We start from the raw sequence: 14300 nt of genomic DNA, 5'->3' as shown, positions 1-14300 counted from the left end.
CTAAGTGTGGCCAACCTTTGTATCTTTGAGTATGTTATCAATGCATCATTTTAACCATTGTCTTAACTGATCCTTGCACTTCATTACAAAACCATAACCCAACTTTTCCTTTAGGTACTTTTGTTACATCTTGTTGATTAAATCCTCTTCATCAATCAACTATGTGATAGTACTTGAATCTTATAAGAAATTGTCATTCCAGCAATTAGTAGGTTTGACATCAATGGTAAAATAATGATTGAAAACATTCTTTATCAACCAACTTCCTTCTTTACAATCTCCCTCTTTGATTTTCAACAATGATCTTTTCAATCAAATTTCCAACAATTATTATCTCTAAAAGATTCCTCATGGAGGGGCTTGAAGACCTTTCTGATAGAAGGCTTCAAGCCCTCAACCTATTGATGCTCCCTGTTCTCTATTTCTTGTTTCCTTGACCCTTGTCCCTTGCACTTTGGGCAAAAAAATGTTTTTAATATTTTTTGTTTTAATAAAAAATGATAAGTAGTTACTTTGAAATTCAAATCAAGCCTTACCCTTGATTCCTTGAATGTAAATTACAAAATAGTAAAATCAGGTTTATTTAATCAATTATTTTAAATATCTATGCTATGAATCTGTACATTGTACAATCTCAAATATAATCAATGAAAACAATAGTTTTTGGCTTCTCAAATCATTGTTCTTGTTAGTTTATGACTTTTTTTTTGCTACTCAACACATTGTTCAAATGTTAGTTTGTGACTTTGTTATCAAAAATTAATTGTTACAAAGTTAGAAACAATAAAAGGGTTTCAACAATCCCTTTGTCGTTTCATATTTGATTAATGATTTATAGTAAAAAATTATTCAATTAAAAATTATCCAATAAGAGTCTATAATTGTAATATGTATATGTATGTCCTTTAAATTTCAAAACCTGTAAATTTTTATAATATATGAACGCAAGGGCTAGAGCCATGCAAGTTAATAGTTATAATAATTTTAACTATATTGATTTATTTTAAAAATTTAAATAGATAAAAATAATAATTGTTAAAGTTAAATTTATGATACATTTAACATCATGATTCTTGATCATGCAATTTAAATTGTATAAATAATATTGAAATTTGATTTGAAAATAAAAAATAAAAATTATAACTTATATATAAATGTTCATGTAAAATATTGAACATTAATTTATTAATTCATTACTTCCTATTTTCAAATCTAAATTTATTTAAATATCATGATCATCATAATATTTTTTTTATTATTTATCATATTTTGAATTAAATGAAAAAATCACTATTATTAAATTTAAATTAAGTTATCATTATCAAGCTGAAGTAATTTAGCAAATATTTATATAATCTAAATTAATTTTAATTAAGTAAAAATGCCACAATTATTAAATTAACTTATCATTATCAAGCAATTATTGATAGATGGATGATTACAATTTATAAATTATAATTTAATATTTTCAAAAAATTTACATGTTTAATTTTATTCTAATCCAAATTAGGGATTTTGGAAATTGTTAAGAAATTCAAATAATTTGTATGTTTTAACTAAATCATTTAGTTAAAATGTGTGCAACTAGTTACTGAACTTTGTGATTTAGATTTTAATTTGCATTGTGCAACAATAAGATAAGTTATAATTTAAATTATTAATATTCATTATGTGAAAGGTTTAACAATTCATGAATTTATCTAGGTTGTTCAATGAATGATAGATCAACGATCGTGGCTCTATTTCAAGCCAAATTTTAAATTTTCTATGTTAAATTCTATTTCTACACAAAAGAGGACATGTGTAGTTCGAGATTCTTTCTTATAGTTATGTCTGACCATTGATTAAAAGAAAGATCGATGGCCTGAGATGAATTTTGGATCAATTTGGAGAATATTTTTCCATGTGTCTAGATTCATCCTGAATCATGAAATGTGTTTGGTCATTACAATGCTTGATTAAGTGTCAAGACTCAACTATTATTTCTAGTCTTATTTATTAGTTAATCCTAACTGTTAAGTAAAAGAAAGATCAACAACTCAAGATGAATTTTGGATAAATTTTAGGAATGCTATTGATGTTGTCAAGAAACATCTAGAATCATGACATGTGTGAAGGACATGTATCTGTTACAAGTGTCATGATTCGAATGACTCTTGACAACATTGATAACATTCCACAAATCAACCCAAAAATCAATTAATCATATCGAGTAGGGCCACGGGAGTCATCGATTATTAAGTTCAATGTTTATTATTTAATTTATTTAAAATGTACAAATTGCAAAATTCAAATGTATAATTTAGTTAATTATTACTTTTTATTATTATAATTATGTACATTATTGATGATAGTTACATGTACATTGTATAGAATATATTACTTTAAACCATTAATTACTTATGTTTTAACTTTTAACTATTAACCTTTTAATTTTATGTTTTTAGACTATGAAGTTCAGAGTTCTCAAGAGTCCAATACTATAGGCTTTTCAAATTTCAACTTTTGAAAGATTGTGAGTAAATTCCATTTTCTGTTTTAAAGATTGAAAGTCTAAAACTTGAGTATCACAAGAAAGCAACAATTATCTGAGTATTTTCGAGGACTATATTATCAAATCTCAAATCTCAATTCTAGGTATTTAAATTTTATTTTATTTTTTGCAATGCAATTGCAACAATAGAAATCTTACTATCTTAGGTTTACACTTTCCAATTATTTAAGTTAGGGTTTGAAGAAGAATTTTGTGTAGTAACCAGTAGTTGGCATGGGAAAAATAAAGTTAAAAACCTCTAGTCCGAGTGCAAGAAAAAAGGAAAAGAAAGACATTATAGAACTTAGGCAAGTGCTACAAATCCCAAGTTTCACCAATGAATGTCATGATATTTTTTATTGTGTTATCCATAGAGATTTGGGAAACATTTGAATTAGACATTCATTGTTTAATAAATGGAAAGACCCACAAAAGGGGAGAAATTATTTCAAATATAACAGAAGTATTGGCACACATACAAATAAATTAGCTACTTTGGTTAGTGGATTAGCAAACTTCATTGTACCTAAAGTATTCCCTTGCCCTAAAAGTGTAATTCTCTATGCTCAGAATTATGATGAAAATAGAAAAGCAATTGTAAACCAAAACACTCAAGAGGAAATTATATCCATAACTAAGAGTGAATTTTTCACTCTATTAGACCTAGGGCTAGGGTTGAAACTTAAAGTCTTTAACAAGTGCGTTGATTTGGATAAACTAGCAAAGACTTATGAAAAACTAGATAGAGTTTTTCAAGATTCATATATTAAAGGTTTAATAAACTCAAGAGTCATCTACTGATAACACTAGTGTTATTGTTACTTTGGACATAACATAAGCCTCCTTATCAGTATGATATTTTTGTATCATGGGTTCAAAATACTATTTCTTATACTATTTCTTTGTTATCATTTTTTCTAGGATTGGACAGTAACAAGAAAGTGGGGGTCAATGTTCTTGAAATTTTTTATAATATCCATTGTCGAGGTCAATCAGTTGAGAAGGTAGAAGTAAGAAATAATTATGTTCAGCACAGTGTTGAATCTATGCAAGAAAATTTAATAATGATTAAAAAAAGTACAACTACAAGCAAGATGAAGACATTTAGGTTCACAAGTTACTTGTGCTACCTTCTTTTAGCAAATCATTGCCTAATATTTGAGATTGACAACAACAAGCCTAATATTGAGGTCTATAAGTTTGATGAGAAAACTCAAAAAAAATCAGAGACTCCAAGTCTAGTATATGATTGGACACATAGAATGAGGATGATTGGTAAAATAATATATACAACCATTTTGTAGGCTTATTTTTGGCACCTATTTACCAAAAAATCATAGGCACTTTGATTCCTAGATTGCCTATCATGTAAAGATTGCATCCAACTGGGAAGTCAAATTCAATTGGCTCACTAGTTCCTCATGGAAGACTACACTATGTTAAGGTTTTAAGATTCAGTGGTTGAACCATTCAAACTTCCAATGCATGTTATAGAAATGGTTTTTTCACTAGAATATTAATGGCAGATGGAGAGCACAAATGAGCTTTTAGTGGAGAGCAAAATAAATTGATATTTCCTTCCTTGCCTTTTGCAATTAGAGCCCTCACATTTGAGAGAAAGGCTTCCAAAGTGAAAAATGAATTGGTAATTTTTTTAGGTTTTATTTTGTGAGTCACTAGAATTATGATCCACTAAACATAATAAGAACAAGACTTATTGTCAATGGGATCTCTGCAAGAAAATATCAACATCAGGAGACATCATTGATAGAAAAGCTTAAAAACATGGATTTATAGAATGAGGTTAAGAAAGTGATGGAGAAACATGCAATAGAGAATAATATTTTAATGCAATAATTGTCATCCCAAATTAAAACATTGCACATATCATAGTCATACAAATGAAAACCTTTGACATACTAAAATTTCTACAAGAAAGGATCTCAACCTTCTAATAGTTTTATGTTAAAAGAAATTAAAGAGGCATGTAGATCTAACTTTTGGTGTCAAACCAAGATGACTAATTTTTGAAAAATGAGGCAAAATTTGGGTTAACCAAGGACCTTAGAAACTTTTGAGAAAATTGAGGAGGGTGTACTTTTTACCAAATTATTGGAATAATGAGTATCCATTTGTAGTATATCAATTTGGCACTTGCAATAACAGTGATAGTCAAGGATAGAAGGACCTCAACTCTGATGAAGACATTCAAGGTACTTAGGATTCTAGGTCAACCAAGAATATTATTAAACTTAAAATAAATGATTCTATTAAACAAAGTTATATTAAAGGGGAAATTATGATACAAAACATGGGTTATGCAAGTATAAGGCAAATTGGTGCAAGTGGTGAAGGGATTTGGAATCTAATTGTAGTACCAGACCTACCCAAAAGTGAAGGTAAACCAGCCATTGGACTCTCTAATGAGATGAGAGATGATTCATCTAGAACGGGTAAAAAAAATTATACTTTTTCTTCTAAAGGTCATCCTAAGACAAAATTTGATAAATCTTCAAATCCAGTTGTAGTTGATCCCACTAGCACTGGCACTAGTACTAGCATAGGTGAACTTTGTGTAAAATAGAAAAAAATTATGAAAATTATAATGTAAGAAATGTTAGTAGTTATTTCACCAATCTATGCACCAATAGCTTACGGAAAAAACCCTAAAAATAGTCCTAAAGCACCAGGATTTGGAATAGGTCATCTTCAAGTTGTTGGAAATCCTCAAAATAAAATTGTAGATATAGTAAGTATAACCAGAGTTGGAGGATCATATAGAAATACAACTAATAATTCACCTTTCAAACACTTAATTGTATTAGCAAACCCATATTTTAGTTTAAATACCTTTGCAACAAAGTTTGATCAAACAAGCAAAATAAATACACAAATTATGAAGACTTTGAAAAGTGATGCAATTTCTAAACTATTGACAATTGGCCAATTTTGATATGTAATTGTTGTCATTAATGACAACACATGATATACATGCTGACAAGAAACTTCAGAAATAAAGATACTTAGTGTTTGGTTATCAAAACATTGTCTAAGTGTAGAATTTGGTTTACAATAGTGTATTGTTTTGTTTATCACATGTTGCAGATATCATCTTATGACAAGAAAAATTACATGGAGATAGTATACATGTTGGTGATGATGTGTATAACCTCTAAATTTTGTAAAGAATGTATGAAACAGAGTTAATTGTGTTTTGATGAAGTAGGACGGCAGAATTGAAGGAAAGAATTGTTTTGGTTGCAAAATAATTACTTGTCCAAATAGGGCCGATATCCTAGATGTTTACTCTAACTCGAAAAAGTAAATTGTGGTCTTACCTAACCTAGTAGTATTTTATGTAAAGGCATGGTATTTATGCAAAGGACTTATTGTAATAAGAAGTGTGCTATTATCTAGCAAGTGTGCAAACTTGTGAGATTATGTAATTATGCAAAGTAAGTAAACTTTTTTGAAAGCAATATATGCAAAGTTTTGTATGAACTATCTAGTGATCCAAGATCAAGTTGAAGATCAAAGATTAGTGAAAGAAGGAAAATAATAGTAGATTACTTATTTGAGTAGTGATCTCTTCTTGTAGTTGAAATTGCATGTTTGGGTAGTGAGCTCTTCTTGCATACATTATACTACAACTCCTAATAGGGTTGGAATCTCCTAAAAAAGATTCAAAGTCTCCTAATAGGGACTAGATATACTAAATTTTCTCATTGACTCCTAACAGGTTCCATCCTCTAACAAGGAACATATATATTAGTATATTATCTAGTGGGTATCATCCCCATTGGAGTTTTCCCTTGGCTAGGGTTTCCCTAGTTAACAAAATATGGTGTTATGAGTTATCTTTGTGCATTGTTACTGTTACTATTCAGCACTAATTTGTTGCTTTGTTATGCATGGATTAAAGTAAGTAATAATATACAGTTGGTGACTAAAGTTTGTAGATTATTGATTCAACCCCTCTTAGTAATCCCCATTTCTAACAATTGGTATCAAAGCATAGTTACTTTGAAGAGGCTTAACAGCTTAAGTAAGATCCCTATGGATATGGAATAGTTGATGAAGAAGATTGAAGAAGCTCTTGAACAAATTGATCTCCTTACTAAAGAAATAGATAAGCTAAATGATAGATATGAAGACTCCAAAGCATACATTGGTTAGTTAAAAGAAAAGATTGATCATCTAAAATCCAAGCCTAAATCTACTAAATCTGGAACTACTAATGATGACTATTCAAATTTGAAGACATAACACAAGATCTTTAAGCATGAATTGAAGATTGCAAATCTAAAGTTGACTTTGAGAAATGATCCTAGCAAGGTTGAATCTGATGTGAAGACTAAAAATGTAGATTTGAAAGCAAGTCTGGCAAAAAAAATGTTTGAGTTTGAAACATTGAAAGAAGATCATCAAGAACTCCATAAGTACAATAGTATTGTGAAAGGTGAATTGACATAGTGCAAACAGCAGCTTGAGAAACTTTATTCTAGTAGAGAAAAGCTTGATGATTCTATGTCTATACAGAGACCTTCTTATGATAGGACTGGTCTTGGTTATTTAATTAACATGTTTGCAAAAAAACCTAAGATTAGATTGAATCAAAAAGGAAAAGAAAGATCTGATGATAAGATTGAGTCAAGTCAATCTTCTAAGAAACCCAAAGAAATTGAGCAAATCAAGGAAGTTGAAATCTTGGATGAACCAAAGCAAGGGAAAACTCCTAAGGAAACTAGGTATGAATTTAGAGGTAAGTCCTTTTTATGTAATGAAATATGTCATATAAAAAAATATTGTACTAATAAATCATTTAATCATGTCAAGGACTTTTATTGTCATAATTGTCATGGTATGAGTCATAATGCAATTGATTGTAGGAAACCTAAGTATAATAATGTAGGAGAAATAGTAGAATGTTTAGAAATGCTAACCCTACAGATAGAAGAAGATTTAATGAAAGGACATTGAGAGAAAGAAGATCTTATGATGACAAAAGATAGATCATGTGTTATAAGTGTAACAACTTAGGACACATTGCTTGGAATCATCATGCACCTGATGATCAACAGAATACTAGAAGTAGAGCACCTATATGTCAGTTATGCAATAACTTCAAACACATAGCAAGGTATTGTAGAATGGATAAAAACTTCAGAGATAGAAGGAATAATGGAAGAAACTTAAAGAACAAAAGGATTGATGGAAGAAACTTTGAAAATGATAGAAAGAACTAGGAAAGGAACTCCAGAACTAGCAGAAGTAATGAAGAACAAAGAAACATTGTTAGTGAACTTCAAGAAGAACTTAATGAAGCATTTATAAAAGGAATAGATATCTCAAAAGAAAACTTAGATGATGATGAGATAGAAAGATTGAAGGCAGTTGTTGAGTTTGATTCAATAAAGTTGAATTAAGCTTGTTCACAGCATCAGAATTTGAAAACTTGATTCAGATACCAAATTAGAGGTAGCAAAGTTGGGAAATGGTGTATTCAGCTATTTTTAGATAAAACCTAAGATATCTTGTGATTTGGAGCTCATATAAACAAGTTATGATAAAATTCAGAGTTATTGGTATTATAGTAAGAGTTGATTCTGTAACAGAAGATGAAAAGTACATTTTTGCAGAGAATTTCATGATGAAAAGTCTTGAAGATGATTTTCATGATGGAAGGAGGCTTTAGTAAACCTCCAGCAACATTTAAAGATCAAACAAATGATTCTAGATAAGTTATCTAATTACAAAACACAAATGACAATTTTTTCATATTTCTAAAGTATGCAATTAATGTAGTTTCAAGTTGATTCATAAATGGAGTACAGAATTGATTTTACCTCATTACTGACATATTTAAAGTGAAAAGCATTCTAAAGAAAATTTTCAAAGAAATTTTGAATCAAACCCTATTTTCAAAAAGAGGTATTTTATCATTTTTCCACAAAATTTGTTCAGTAAAAGATATTGTTGATAAGAATTATGGATATGCCAGTTGTTCATAGTGTTGATAATGATGATTGATCTAAGTTTAAGGTAGTTTCCATAAAACCTAGTGAAAGAAACCCTAACTTTGCATTGTCTATCACTTTGAACAATGTAGTCTATTTGGAAGATGTAGAAAACTATTTTAATTGCAAGTTTGAGTCAATTGGAAGTGAATACATGAATAAGTATATGGAATTGGTCTTTAACCACAACATGATAGTGAAGGATGGATTTGAACATTTAAGTGAATTGGACTTATTTAAGTATCATTTTTATTGTAAACTAGATAAAAAAGAATAAACTCAAATCATATCGAGTAGGATCCATGATGGCAAACTATGGATGCAAGATAATTTAGTAGACATCTCAGCCAAGCTTATTCATGAGGTAACTAGTCTTAGCAAACAAGGTAGTGTACCCACAGGAGAGAAACTAGTTAAGAAGAAAGTAGAAAGTTAGACAAAGGTAGTTTACAATGGGAAGGCTATGATAATCAGCTCCATCAAGTAGGATGATGTTAGATTTCTTCGCAAAATAATAGCTTATTTAGTTTGTGCAAGTTCTAAGATAGATGAACTTTTAGTAGGATTTATATATGCAACTTACAAGATTTGTGTTGAGAAAGAACAGGTAAATTTGAGTGAAATTTTGAGAATTCAACTCTTGGAGAACCTTGAAAATATTAAGAGGACAAAGAATGGTGTATTTAGATTCCAATCATTAATAAATCATATATTCTTTCATGTGCTGAAGAGATTTCCCTGATTGTCAATAACAGATATAATGAGTAGTGATAGATGCACTATGGAGAAGATATCAGAGGTATGTAGAAGACACCCTACAGATAAGGTATTGGATAGTGGAAATTTGATTATGAGAGCATTCCAAAATGAGATGAAAAAAAGGTTTAGGATCTCACCTACAATTGTGGATAGGTTCAAGGAAGGCATATGTATTTTAGTTGATACTAACTATACATACATTCAAGTAGTAGAACATCAAGAAACATTTTTGGATCCTTTGACCTATGAGTTGAGTGATTATGTTGCAATTGGCTACATTGATCTATTATTGAATTCTAAGAAAGATAAGGTAGAATACAGATTTGGCATGTATGATGAGATCACAAAGCATGCTCATCAAGAAACCTTAGAGAAGGAATCTCACAAGAAGATTGAGTCAATAGTGAAGAAGGCATTATCTAAGGTTGGAATGATAGAAAGTGAATCTAAGGCCAGGAGATAGACTATGAAACAAGGTGTTTTGAATATACAACCCTTGTCAGTTTTAATTGAGGAGACAACTTTAGGATAGAGTATACCATATGCAATAGTATCTAATGTTCAACCCAGTGAACATAAGAGAAAATTAGAGAGATTGGTTGAAGTAGTGCCAAGAAAGACTAAGAGAGTTAAAAAAATGCCTAGAGGACCTAGCAAGAAGCAGAAAGCATTGTTGACAAGTGAATCTAGTAGTGATGAAGAAGTTAAGGAATAGGAAACCAAGAAAGCTAAAAAGGTGACTCTACCTAAGAAAGTAGTAGGCAAAGCTTGACAACCATGGAAGCCAAAGATTGAGAAGATCAACATAGCAATTGCCAATGAGGGAAACCTTTTTCAAATAAAATTTTTTTATAATATTTATTATAATTTTGAGAAGGATCAGATTGATATATCTACTATAAGACATATCATTGCAAATAATCTAAGTATGAAGGATATAAAAGGAGTAGTGAACCAAAAAGTCTATGAGAGACTCAGAGAAAAGAGGACTCTAGCAAGAGAAGAAGACCTCGATCTTCAGAAGTCTATGCTAAGGACAATCTGCAAGACTAATGATGAAGATGAGATACAGAGATTTTTGAATAACCTCACACCATAATTGATAAATAAGTTGAGGCCATTCTTATTTATGGTTGGTGAGAAGGATAAATTGAGGAAGGAGACTGTAGGAGCTATCAACCAAATATTGTCAAAATCACACATAGCAACTCCTCTAACTCCTAGAACTATAGAAGTATCAGTTAGTGGTGACACTATGAAGATTGATTCAATGTTACTCTTAACATTGATGATACCAACCCATTTGGTGGTTTCAAACCAAATGTACCTGATACTGAAGATGTTGAAGAAAAGTTGGAACAAATTGAGGAGGAAAAGAGGCTAAAAGAAATTGAAACATAGAAGATAGAGGAAGCCAAGCAGAAATTACTTGAGGATGAAAGAAAAGGAAAGGAAGATGAAGATAATAGGAAAATTATAGAAGAAGAAAGGAAAAAAGAAAATAGAGGAAAAAGAGAAGAAAATATTAGAAGAGAAGAAACAAAGATAGGAAAAGAAAAGGAAAGAAGAGGAAGAGAGGAAAGCTATGGAAGCAACAAAGAAATAGAGGGAGGATGAGACTAATCCATCTAGTTCATCTACTCCACTCTCTCTTGCTAGTTTGGCCACTGATGATGATGATTAGACTGATCTAATTTCATCCTTATCCAAACTCCTATGAAAAAAAAAGATAGTGAAGAGTTTGCAGAGGTCGTTGTGGAAAGTAACTAACAAATTGCATAGTACTTTGATAGTACAACATACTAAGTCAAATCTTAAACTAAGAGCATAGATAGTGCTAAAGTCCTTTGATGAAGAGTTTACAAATTTTTTGAATGTTGTAGAGGTAAAAGCTCAAATTTCCCATGATGTTAATTTGTTTAGGACCATTTGCCAAAATATCAAGAATGTCTTAGTCAACCTTGATACATGCATAAAAGAACTTTGAAAATGTTAGTAGGAAGGGAAAGCTTTTTAGTTTAAGTGTACCTTATCATACAAACTAACTAAGGATTTGAATAGTTAGTTAGAGGAAAAGATGAATGAGCTAGAGGCTTTATCTAGCCTAATCTAGCACCCATCTAGCAAAGTTGATGATTTTGAGAATCAAGTTGCCAGTATTCATAGCGAGATCAGGAAACTGGAACTTTAGGAAGAGAAAAAATTGAAGAGAACATCTAATTTTAGAGAATCTATTGCTCTGAAGTTATCATGTTTTGAAAAGCAGCTAGAAGAATGTGTTAAGGCCAAAGACACATATACAAACTTTTTGTATTCAACTATCAATGCAATTGAGATAGCATCATATGCATTATGTGCAATTTGCACATCAGAAAACTCTACCAAAGAAACATGGAACAAAGGTATGGACAATTTGAAGACTATTTTTTATGATTGTATGAAGATTATTTCAAGATAAAGGCAAGGACAAGTAGTTTTGATAGTTTTTGACAAAATCTTGACATCTTGAGACCTTTGTCATTAATCTCAAAGGGGGAGTAATAGTAGAAGAAAATTGGAAAGAAAAAATTTTGGATAGTAAATGGGAGAGATACATGTATAGTATGAAGTATATTGTAGGTGGGGGAATATTTGTAAAGTTGTAATAGATGTAATGTTTATTTTGATGGTTTATTTTTGTCACTTAGCCAATTTTCCCTATTGTGTTGCCATCAATGCCAAAGGGGGAGCTTATTTACAATTGGCTAATTATTATATGTAATTTGTATCATTAATAGCAACACATGATGTACATGTTGATAGGAACCCTCAGAAATAAAGATACTTAGTGTTTGGTTATTAGAAAATTGTCTAGTATAGAATTTAGTTTATAGTAGTGTATTGTTTTGTTTATAACATGTTGCAGACATCATATTATGACAAGAAAAATTACATGGAGATAGTATACATGTTGGTGATGATGTGTATAACCTTAGAAGTTTGTACAAACTATACAAAATAGAGTTAATCATGTTTTGATAAAGCAGGTCAACAAAATTGAAGGAAAGAATTATTTTGGTTGACAATAATTACTTGTCCAATTAGGGCTGACATCCTAGATGTTTACTCTAACTTGGAAAAGTTAATTGTGGTCTTAGCCAACCCATCAATATTTGATGTAAAGGCATGGTATTTATGCAAAGGACTTCTTATGATAAGACGTGTGCTATTGTGTATCAAGTGTGTGAACCTGTGAGATTATGTAATTATGCAAATTAAGTGAACTTTTGTGAAATTGATATATGTGATATATGTGAAGTTTTGTATGAACTATTTGGTGATCCAAGATTGATTTGAAGATCAAAGATCAGTGAAGGAAGGAAAGTAATAGTAGATTACTTGTTTGAGCAGTGAGCTCTTCTTGTAGTTGAAATTGCATGTTTGGGCAGTGGTCTCTTCTTGCGTACATTACACTACATCTCCTAATAAGGTTAGAATCTCCTAACAAGGATTCAAAGTCTCCTAGTAGGGATTGGTTATACTAAATTTTCTCACTGACTCCTAACATGGTCCATCCTTTACTGTTACTATTACTGTTTAACACTACTTTATTTCTTTGTTATGGATGGTTTAAAATAAGTAATAATATCTAGTTGGCAACTAAATTTTGTAGATTACTGATTCACCCTCCCCCTCTTAGTAATCCCTATTTCTAACATGAACATTAGGATTCTAGTAAAAATATATTTCTCACATATGATCCAAATACTGAAATGATGAACTTCATCGCTATTATACCCTAGCTAGACATAATAATCTACTATAAAATCTGATAAATCATAATGATGTACAAGTTATTACTCTTCAAATGGATTTCTCAAAAGTGAAAATTATTAACAATCTAATCAATATATCAAAAGAAAGCAAAAAAATGGTCTACTCCACACTTCTAAATTTGGAGAGGGAAAACAAAAGGCATGCAAAGAAAATAGAAAAGTTATAGTTGAACCTTGATAATGTGAAGGCCAAGGAGAAAGCAATAGACAATAAGTTCAAAGAATTGCAAAATAAGATAAAGAAGTCTTCTTCTATAGAGGCAATTTTCTAGCAAGAAAAGATGAATGAACAATTGAAAATTTTGACTAAAGAATTGGATGAGAATAAAAAAAGATTTGAGAATGAAAAAGACTCTACTACATAGTTGTTCAAGTCTATAGAGAATAGTGCACAAGTAAATAATAAATTGAAAACCAACCTAGACTTTGTTGTCAAGGAAAATAATAATTTGAAGATTGAATTGGAGAGTGAAAGGAAAAATTACTTCTCTATTGAAAATATAATCTATAATTTGAAGATGGCATTGGAGAATGAAAATAAAAATGAGTCTAATACAAGGATAATTTATAATTTGCAAAAGGAAATGGGGAATGGTAAGAAAAAAGAGGAGTCTAGTGCAAACACAATCCACAATTTGAAGAAGAAATTGGAGAATAGGAAGAAAAAAGAGGAGTCAACTACAAAGATAATCCTTGATTTGAAGAAGAATTGGAGAGTGCTAAGACAATGGAGTCTAGTGCAACTACATACAATAACAAAATCCACCATATGAAGAAGGAATTGGAGAATATAAAGAAAAAAGAGGAGTCCACTGCAAAGAAAATTCTTGATTTGAAGAAGCAATTAGAGAACATGAGGAAAGATGAGTCTACTCATACTAAAAACACACTCCATGATTTTAAGAAGGAATTGGACAATGCGAAGAAAAAGGAGGAGTCTACTGTAAAGACAATCCATGATTTGAAAAGAGATGAGAAGAACCTCCTTATAGCAATATCGTGAGAATGCTCGAAATAATAGAATACAAAGTGATAGAAGAACTCAGAATAAATCTACTGATCGCAGGCCACTTCGAGGGGGTAACCTCCTTTGAGCAAGCTCAATACAATAAATTCGTCCGTACCCATCAAGGGCCCCAACCTATTCTTATATACTGGGTACGATCTAGAAAAGTA

This window comes from Cupressus sempervirens, chromosome 10 (assembly GCF_028749045.1).
Source record: "Cupressus sempervirens isolate cs-2001-9-10 chromosome 10, ASM2874904v1, whole genome shotgun sequence".
NCBI classification, from domain to species: domain Eukaryota; kingdom Viridiplantae; phylum Streptophyta; class Pinopsida; order Cupressales; family Cupressaceae; genus Cupressus; species Cupressus sempervirens.
This window is presented reverse-complemented; position numbering follows the sequence as displayed.